This window comes from Mytilus galloprovincialis, chromosome 3 (genome assembly GCF_965363235.1).
Source record: "Mytilus galloprovincialis chromosome 3, xbMytGall1.hap1.1, whole genome shotgun sequence".
Classification (NCBI taxonomy): Eukaryota; Metazoa; Mollusca; class Bivalvia; order Mytilida; family Mytilidae; genus Mytilus; species Mytilus galloprovincialis.
Window position 1 is genome coordinate 61387928 of NC_134840.1, and position 10788 is coordinate 61398715.

The window sequence follows — 10788 nt, forward strand, 5'->3', positions numbered from 1 at the left end:
TACCTATAATTGTTATATTTTCTTCAGTACAACTGTCTGGCATACTATTTTTGTATGATTTTAAAGATTATGGAATAATCTTTCTAAAAACCTATGATTTAATATTTTTTTCGTCTTTTAAAGGTAAAAAAATCTGCCAGGACAGAAGCCTTTTACGTTAGAAATTTTGTTGAAATTTGTTCAAAATCAAAATATAAAGTTTAATATCTTCTTTAAAATAAAAGTCTGGTAAACAAATTTTAGTTCATTTAAAAGTTTGAAATATAAGCTTTATGAAAATATAGAATAATATGGACATTTATTTCCTTAACGCCAAAAAAAATTGCCAGGACAGTAGCCTACTCCGTTAAATTTCTGAATTAATTGCAAAAATTAACAACGCAATTATTTTTTTTAAATATAATATTGGAATAGTTTCTTTTTTGCGATTGTCTAAAGTACAATTTTGATACTACCATTAAGTAAAAGCTAGACCCAATCATAAAATTAAAAAAAAAAAGTGAATAAAAAAATTTGCCAGGACAGTTACTTATTATGTCTCAACTTGTGGACAAATTTGTTTCAAATCAAAATCGAAAGTTGAATAGATTATTACTTTATGTTGTTATAATTCGTTGTTAAGTTTTAGCATTAAATTTTGGGAAAAGATAAAAATATTCATTCGATAATAGATGAATTTCATAAAAAGTGTCCCATGAGTCGTCCTATAGCTAAATATTTAGTTGGCACGTGCTAAACTTAACGATCTGTTATCGAATCTGTGTATTTGTATATTCTGTCACGTCAACCGTAAAGTGAGTGTGTGGTAATGAAGATATTTAGCTTTAATTTTAGGAAAACTAATTGATTTTATATTTAAAGATAAAATTTAATGCAATAGATTGTGGGATATTCGCAATTGCAAATGCTCTATAATTTTGTTTTTACAAGTTTTTCATGTTGGGTACATGTAGAACAACTAGAACTAGTATAGATTATCTCGTGATTTTTTTTTTTTTTTTTTGAAAAAGGTTAACTAGTGTTGTGGAATGTACTGAATTGTGACTGTGCATGGCAAATTTGATTCATTAGAAAACATGTAAAGGTGTAAATTGCAAAAAGAAGTTAAAAAATGCAACATTTGGAAACTCTTCAGTTTTATGTAAGAGGATAAAAAAGTGACACTTTCCTGTGCTCTAAACACATTACTTATTAGTGAATAAACACCTTTTGAGTATTTGACACCAATCAGTGACTTTGAAGTTTTTATTACTGTCAAAACATAATTCCGATATATATCTTCTGCCTTTGATACAATGAATAGAAATCGAATTAAATCAACAAATAGTGTTTTAATAACCACACCAATATAATTATGTTTTCTAGAAATATTCACTTTAATGACTATCACGGATAAATTTCAAACTGAAAACTTTGAATAGAATAAAAAAAATCTTTGAGAATTCTTCATTTCTTCCTATGTAATAGTACTGTCCTGGCAAATTTGTTTTTAATTTGTAGTTTTATTTTTAATGATTTAGTCCTAATTATCATTTTAAAAAAAGCCAGATAAGTTAATAAATATACTATTTTATTTATGATAAAAAATAATGTTTATTTCTGCCATTTATAAAACATGTAGCATATTAGGCTAATGTCCAGCTGATAATTTAAACGGAGTAGGCTACTGTCCTGGCAGATTTTTTTGTCGTTAATGAATTAAATGCCCATATCATTTTGTATTTTCTCAAAGCTTATATTCTAAACTTTTAAATGAACTAAAATTTGTTTACCAGACTTTTATTTTAAAGAAGATATTAAACTTTATATTTTGATTTTGAACAAATTTCAACAAAATTTCTAACGTAAAAGGCTTCTGTCCTGGCAGATTTTTTTACCTTTAAAAGACGAAAAAAATATTAAATCATAGGTTTTTAGAAAGATTATTCCATAATCTTTAAAATCATACAAAAATAGTATGCCAGACAGTTGTACTGAAGAAAATATAACAATTATAGGTAAACTCTTCTCGACAATTTCAGCCATTTTTTTCTTAAAATTTAGCGGAGTAGGCTACTGTCCTGGCAGATTTTTTGGGTGTTAATGACATAAAAGGTCATATAATTTTATATTTTCATAAAGCTTATATTCTAAACTTTCCAATGAACTAACATTTGTTTACCAGACATTTATTTTGAAGAAGATATTTAACTTTGTATTTGTATTTTGAAATAATTTCAACAAAATTTCCAACGTGAAAGGCTACTGTCCTGGCAGTTTTTTTTACCTTTAAAAGCTGAAAAAAATATTAAATTATAGATTTTTAGAATGAATATTTCATAATCTTTATAATTGTACAAAAATATAATGCCAGACAGTTGTTTTGGAGAAAATATTTCAATTATAAGTAAACTTTTCTCGGCAATTTCAGCCATTTATTTCATAAAATTAAACTGTCCTGGCAGATTTTTTTAACTTAATTATTATTCATTTTTAATTTTTTTACAAATAATATAAGTAAATACCATGTTCTTTATTATACAATTTAAATTTCAACAATATGTTGGGTAAAACAAAAGTTACAGATAAAAACGTATCGAAAATAACTGTCCTGGTTTTATCTGTCCTCTTTTTAGACCTTCCCCTTACCAAGATCTGACTGAAGCCCCCAAAATAGTCTCACTTATTAGCGGGAGGGTCTAAAACGCGGAAGTGGAAAACGCGGAAGTAAAAATTGGGTCTACTATAACTAATATCTCTGGAACCTCTAAAGCTAGATTGACAAATAAAACTGATTTTGAAAGCTAATATAATAGACTATTAGATCAAATTAAAACATAATATATTTAGATATGCTTTTTTACCGAAAAGTTGACCGGAAGTCTTTCTTAGCGTGACTCTGGCAACACATTTTTGAACATTAAAACTTAATTTCCTGAAAAATCATATAACCCGGTCAAAATCTGTAAATTGATTGTTAAAGAAAATTTAGTGAATAATAATATGATATAAAGAAAAATATGAATACATTACGTAAAAAGGGTAAAAAGTTGACCGGAAGTCACCCTTGTATAGAAATGATGAAGTAAAATTTTCAACTTTGAACTAAAATTCACAAAAAAATAAAGAGGCCGGTCAAAATCAAGAACATGATTCTGAAAGACAATTTAATGACAAATAATATGATATAAAGAAAAATATAAATACATTACGTAAAAAGGGTAAAAAATTGACCGGAAGTCACCCTAGTATCTATAATACTAAAATTACGAGGTCCAATTTGTCAGCCGTCATCACGTAAAAACGACGAATCAAAGAATTCAAATTTATATATAACTAATATAGTACAAAGGTGTAGATTAAAAATTACACCACTCCAGGCCCTTTTGTTTTCCACGTAATTAATATTGCCAATAATTAAGAAGTTCCGGGTCGAGTCCGATACCAATACCAATAGTATTCAGGATTAATATGCTATATAGTATTACACGGGTCATAATCACAGGGTTGACACTACTTAATTGTCAAATTGTTACTTATTGTAGTATTTTAATCAGTTAGACTTTCTAAGATAACAATACGAATAATAAAATCTGGACTAAAATAAGGCGTATAGGTACAGTTTTCAATTTGTTAGCGAGTTATATGCTTTTTCGTGAATTTAAGTTTTAATATTCAAAAATGTGTTGCCAGAGTCGCACTAAGAAAGACTTCCGGTCAACTTTTCGGTAAAATAACATATTCAAATATATATTTTAAATGTTATCTTATAGACTATTATATAAGCTTTCAAAATCAGTTTTATTTATTAATTTAGCTTTAGCGGTTCCAGAGATATTAGTTATTTTTCACTTCCGCGTTTTCCACTTCCGCGTTTTAGACCTTCCCCTTATTAGCGACAAGAAGAAACATATTAGCGACAAGAATCTATTTAGCGACAAGAAAACATTTTTTTCTTTTATATTAGAATTACTTATTCCAAATAATTTAAAATATTAAAAAAATATGCAAAAGAAAACAATTTCAACGACAAGAAAGTTAATATTCATAGAAAAAAAATGAAACAGATCTAATTCAGTTACTACATGTATTTACATGATATTTTATTATGTATAACTGAGACTACTATAACACATATAGTAGTCTCAGTGTATAACCAGAATATATGTCTCTGGTATAACACAGCAAGTTTTACGTTTACCCTGTCGTATTATCATGATATTACTTTTACTTGCGTTTTAGAACAATAACTGTATTTATCTTATAATTTGTTTTTAAAACTATCTTTCAGTTTGTACAATCTAAACAAACTTGCAAAATGCATTATTTGTGCATCATTGTCCAGAAAATACATACACAAATTGTGAAATACAAAGAACTGAAATCAAACAAGAGGAAAACATAACTAAAATGTGAATATTTGTCATCATTTAACGATATTTATCATGTTTATGCATATTTGTCGATTGAAGATTAAAGAAAATCAATGACAATCTTGAGTTTTCAACTGGTGTTCGCTATTTATACTGATTGTATATTCTGGCGCATGTTATTGTATAGTCTGACGCGTGTACAAAGTTGAAGGTGTTAATTGGATGTTATTGCAGCAATAAAACAAGGGGCACGCGCCTAGTTAATCTCATTTGATGTTCTACATATTGTATTACCTTAGGGTGAAGCCACAACTAACGTTGGTCCTATCTGGAAAAAATAATTGTACAGTTAGACAATAGACAATACTGTATTAATAACACGGCCGACACTCGGCTAACCGTGAGATTGGTCGGTTAATCTATATTGAGTATACGGCTATATGGGCGACTGGTCTGTTAATCGGGTTGGTTATACGTCTGTTAAGAGTAAAACGCTTAATTTAATGTTAAACTCTATTAAATATGCAGATTTTTGGCATGTTATAAGAACCAAATCAAAAAAAGAAAAGTGTCTGACAAAATGATATCTATCATAGAACATTTTGCACTTGTAAAAACATTTCTTAGTCTGCACAGTTTTCAATAAAACTAAAAGGCGTCGCGCAAGTATGTAGTATTTATGCTTATACACATAGCAATTTTTTTAATAAAAGGCGAAACAAACAAATTTAGATATCATTTAAAGGACAAACAATAGTACTGTGGTTCTAAAAAATAAATTGACATTAGTAAATATTTCATAATTGTTAAAAAAAACGTGAATAATACCACGTTTTAGTGAAAATTATGGGAATAAAGTCTGTTAATGGGTTGGACAATTGAAATTGTGTCAGTTAAGAGTTATTTAGCCACGACAATAATTTTGCTACCTTTATATTTTCCCCTTGAAAAATTTAGGAATGAGATGTTCCTGAGTAAACAAAAATGACAATACGGTGCCACAGTATCCTAGAAAGAGCATTTTATTTTGACTTTCTTTGCATTTTATTGAAGGGTGTGTCACTTCAATATAGCGTGATATGGATTGGCCTCTGGAATATGCATGAATTTTTTATTGACGTTTTCAATCAGCCTTAATTTTTGTGTCTGTACGAAGTAGCACGTTCTCAATTCCGACTGAAAGTGTCTTTCTAATACAACACAGCGTACATATAACGTGTTCTCGTTCACATATGAACATGATATTTGTCACTGGACGTTAAACCCTAATTCGTCAGCATCATCCAATTGGTTCTTTTCTTCTATTACTTAATCATATGTTGTTTACAAATCTCTCTAAAGAAGTAATTGGAAAGGAGCGAATGCAGCTACATTTGGTTATTTTAAGTTTCAAAACATTTTATTCCGTTAGTTCCTTTCTACATAAGTGCAGAGGAGAACTACAGTTGACTATGGTGGCCGGTGAAGTCCATATCGCGTTTTCGCGGTTTCGCCTTTCATATTCTATAGGGCGAAAACGTGAAATCGCGAAAAAGCGAAATCGCGAAGTCGAAAACGCGGAAACGCAAAGTCGAAAACGAGAAATCGGTTTCGCGTTTTCGCGTTTTCGACTTCGCAATTTGGCGTTTTCGCCATATAACATATGTAAGGTGAAAACGCTAAAACGCAAAATGGCATTAACCTGCCACCATAGTTGTCCGCATGTAAACTTCTAGAATTTGTCACCAATATAAGTACATCGCAATCCGTTACTGTTTCAACAGCCATCGGTGTTTCATGTGTGTATTATTAAACAAGTATTATTTTTCTATCGTTTTTAGCAATGTATCACTCTCTACTGTCCTTATATATTATTCTATATTCTGCGTTTCCATCCAGATTCTCGTGTATACCATGAGGATCCGGATTGGGGTTATTGTTTATTTCTGTATTCTTTAAATTGTTATGTAATTTTTTTCTACATGTTTCATTGCTCATGTGTTGTTTTCGTATATTTTAGCCGCTCGTCTTGAGCCTACTCATTTGATCCGATAACACCCCATATAGCAATAAAATTATACTTTTATTGCCATTCATAATTCTTAACAGACCAATTAACAGACCGGGTTGTATACATCCGACCCATTAACAGACCAGGTTTTAAACAAAGATTGATTAATGTCACCAAAATACAGATTTTCGTGTAGATATTCACACAATGATATCAATATGGTTAACAAACATAATGCCTTTCTTTTTTCGATGTTCAAAATATTGAATGCAAGTAAATTTAAACAATGTGTCATTTTGTGTACATTTTATGTGTGTAAAATGTGTATAAATTTATTGATGAGTAACCCGCCTTTTCAATTTATAGATCGATAACACCTGATTAACAGACTTTAGCCAACCCGATTAACAGACCAACCGCCGATATAGCCGCATATTCAATATAGATTAACCGACCAATCTCTCGGTTAGCCGAGTGTCGGCCGTGAATAAACCTCAGACACATAGGTGTACAAGAGGACATCATATATACAAGTATACACATGTTTATGCTCAATATATTTACACTAAACAGAATAATGCATGCATACATGGTAACATATAGCAAAATGTCAATTTACACATTACCATAATATTCAACTAAAAAAGACAAACATAAATCATAAGTATCGTGTAAGTATTTTTAAAAATATTGCTAAGTTTTTGTAAAGTTCTACATGACAGAATGTTAAAAGCTGTATAAATTTGTACTCCGTTGGATTTGCAGTATAATATTGTGGCATATATTTATTTCTAAGCAGTTTTATTTCCTGTTTTTGACATTTGAAAAGATAATGAAATTCATCTCCTATACCATTTCAACAGAAATGACAAATTCGCGCATTTTTTGGTATTCCAGACCATCTTCCAGTTTCTACAGGAAATTCCTGTTTGTAATCTGAATAAAATGAACCTCTTGAAGAGTTATTCATTTGTGAAAACCAATGTTGGATAAATTGATCCTTCAGTTTTTGTGAAATAATGTTCTTTAAACCCAATTTATCCAATGGAAGTTGATTTTGCCAAATAAAACTAATTCCATTTTCGTCAAATATGGATTTAACGTACGTAATCCATTTAAATTTTGTGGGGTATTGAAAATGTAATTTGAGTATTAATTTATACATAATTGAAGATAACTTGTTATTCTCCAATAATAAACTATTCCAAAAACAACACCATTTTACGTTTAACAATAGTTTCCAAAGGGAATCTTCCGAGTTCCCCATACACCATATAATTTGGTGTACTGCTTCTTAATTTTAAGATGTTTTTGCAAAATTGAAAGTGTATTTTCTCTAGGCTATCTTTACTTTCAAATCCCCATACCTCTGAAGCATATAATAAAACAGGACTAACCAATGAGTCAAAAAGTTTTAGCTGCAAATCGATGGGAATACATATATTTTTTATTTTTCGGTATAAAGCATACAAGGATTTCTGTGCTTGATCATGATTTTTTTTCGTGCAGTACAAAAGCTACCGTTGTAATTGAAAAGTAACCAAAGGTAGAAGTAGGAATCAACTATTTCAATGTTTTCTCCATATATCATAAAATTCGGATTTCTTTTTACTAAAAATCACTGCTTTAGTTTTGCTTGTGTTAATCTTAAATTTCCATTTTTTACAATATTCTTCAAAACATACAAGGGTTTTTTGTAATCCTTCTGCACTTTCAGACAATAGCACAGTATCATCTGCGTACAATATAAGAAACAATTTAACATACATTTGTAATGATTCCAAGCACATATTTGAAATATTATCTAGACTTTCTATATTATTTTCAACAAAATAACTTTCTAGATCATTTAGGAACAAAGAAAATAAAAAAGGTGATAAATTTTCACCTTGTTTTACTCCTATGTGAGATATAAAAAATTCGGAAAATTCATTTCCTTTCTTGACACATGTTTTTATATTTTGGTACATATTATATATCACATTAAATATTTTACCTTTAATGTTTGATTTTTGCATTTTTTGCCACAATCCTGATCTCCATACAGTGTCAAAAGCGCTTTTAAAGTCTATAAAAGTGCAAATTAGCTTTTTAACAAATGAAAAATATATAGTAATTAAAGAGTACAATACAAATATATTATCAACAGTAGAGAAGTTTTACTAAAGCATGCATTCAATGTGATTCCTCTGTACATTTCGAGATCAATTCTTGATCCTTTATTTTTAAATATAGTAATCATGATTCTTTATATATTCATTTAAAATTTCATCACTGCCTGAAGCTTTGCCATTTTTTAAATTCGTAACAACCTTTATAAAAACATTTACTAAATTTTATCATCGGTATAAGGACATCATTCGTAAATATAGCTCAACAGACAGACTTCTTATACGTTCAGCTATTTCACATCCAATTTTTTATGGAAATATTCTTTATAAAGCACAAAGGTGTCAGTATTCACCTCAAAAATTAACAAAACCTTTGAATAGACTTATTAAGAAGGGATATAGTTACGATACTGTTGTCAGGTCATTAAAGATTGCATATTTTAGCGTTAATATTGCTTCACTTATAGGGTCTTTGCATCGGAACTAAACACATAACACGGGTTATGTTCTTCTCATATATGTTACATGATGGTATGATACTAAACCCCTAACGGGAAGGATTGTGCCTGATGTTCATATGATGAAATCATAATCTTTTAGTCAATTTAATTGAAGTCTGGAGCTGGCATTCAGTTAACTGCTAGTAGTCTGTTGTTATTTATGTATTATTGTCATTTTGTTTATTTTCTTTGGTTACATCTACTGACATCAGACTCGGACTTCTCTTGAACTGAATTGTAATGTGCGTATTGTTATGCGTTTACTTTTCTACATTGGCTAGAGGTATAGGGGAAGGGTTGAGATCTCACAAACATGTTTAACCCCGCCGCATCTTTGCGTCTGTCCCAAGTCAGGAGCCTCTGGCCTTTGTTAGTCTTGTATTATTTTAATTTTAGTTTCTTGTGTACAATTTGGAAATTAGTATGGCGTTCATTATCACTGAACTAGTATATATTTGTTTAGGGTTCAGCTGAAGGACCTCTCCGGGTGAGGGAATTTCTCGCTACATTGAAGACCTGTTGGTGACCTTCTGCTGTTGTTTTTTTCTATGGTCGGGTTGTTGTCTCTTTGGCACATTCCCCATTTCCATTCTCAATTTTATTTATAATTTCATCTTCGGTTACTGGACAATTTAAAAATAACTCAACATCATCTGATAAGGTATCAAAGTCAAAATCTTGTTCGAAGCCATTTTCTGGCTCGACATTTTCATTTAGGATTTTAAAATGATCATACAATGCTTTTAGAGATATATCGTCATGGACATCCTTTTTTTTTTACTATCATTTAGATTATTAAGGATTTTCCATAGAGCTTTTGTATCCTTTTTAGAAATGTTACGTAACTCATCAGCAGCCTTCTGTTGATAGTTTGTAAAAGCTTTATTTAATGTTATTTTATGTTCTTTACTAGCTTGTCTCATTTTACGTCTGTTTTCAGCTTTTTTCAAAAAACTATAACTCTTTCGAGCTTTATGAAATTTTTTTCTACTCATCGAGCATTTTCTATTAAACCAAGGTTTAGAATTTTCATGTTTGTAAAAATGTTTATGCTTTTTAGTTTTCCCAAAAGTTTTTGCGACCGCATTTTAAAATTTTTTGCTGATATCTAAAACTATATTGTTTATATCATTTTGAGTTGCATCATTATTTACGGACAATTCGTCCAGTTTATTCATAACAGTGGCCAAAATACCTTCGGGATCACTATGAATTCGATCCACGTATCTAACATTGGTCCTATCTGGAAAAATTAATTGTACAGTTAGAAAGGAAATATTTCCATGTTTTTGTTATAAAATATCTATATTAAACCATCGAGAGGACGGACTGGTTAAAAACATTTTTCAAAGCTGTCGTCTCAAAGTTCATATTGATTATATATTGAAGTGTTTAGGCTTTTTTTAATGCTAGTTTAATGCTTGCAGAAGACTACATTGCATGTCAAAATTTGCCCTGTACACAGTTTGAGGTGTGGTGATGCTTATTGCAATAATTTCATGATTTTGTCCTGTAACATCAAGACTATTTACAAACCTTATGGTGACTGATTCGAAACAGTGTTTTGTAACTGCAGAGATAAAATTGGGTATATCATTTATATTTTGTTGATGTACACCTGGGCCTCTTTTGCTATAAGATATTCTCTAATTCAATGGAAATTTAACCCTTTCCGAACCCATTGTATAAAAAAGTTTAATCAACGTGTGGTTGCCGGTGATCTCAAAAGATCATTGGATGATTATAAGGGTCATAACCTATTTAGCTAACTGGATGAATCAAAATATGCTAACAGGTGTTAATGGAATTGATAACTTCGTGGAATGTGAAAGGCA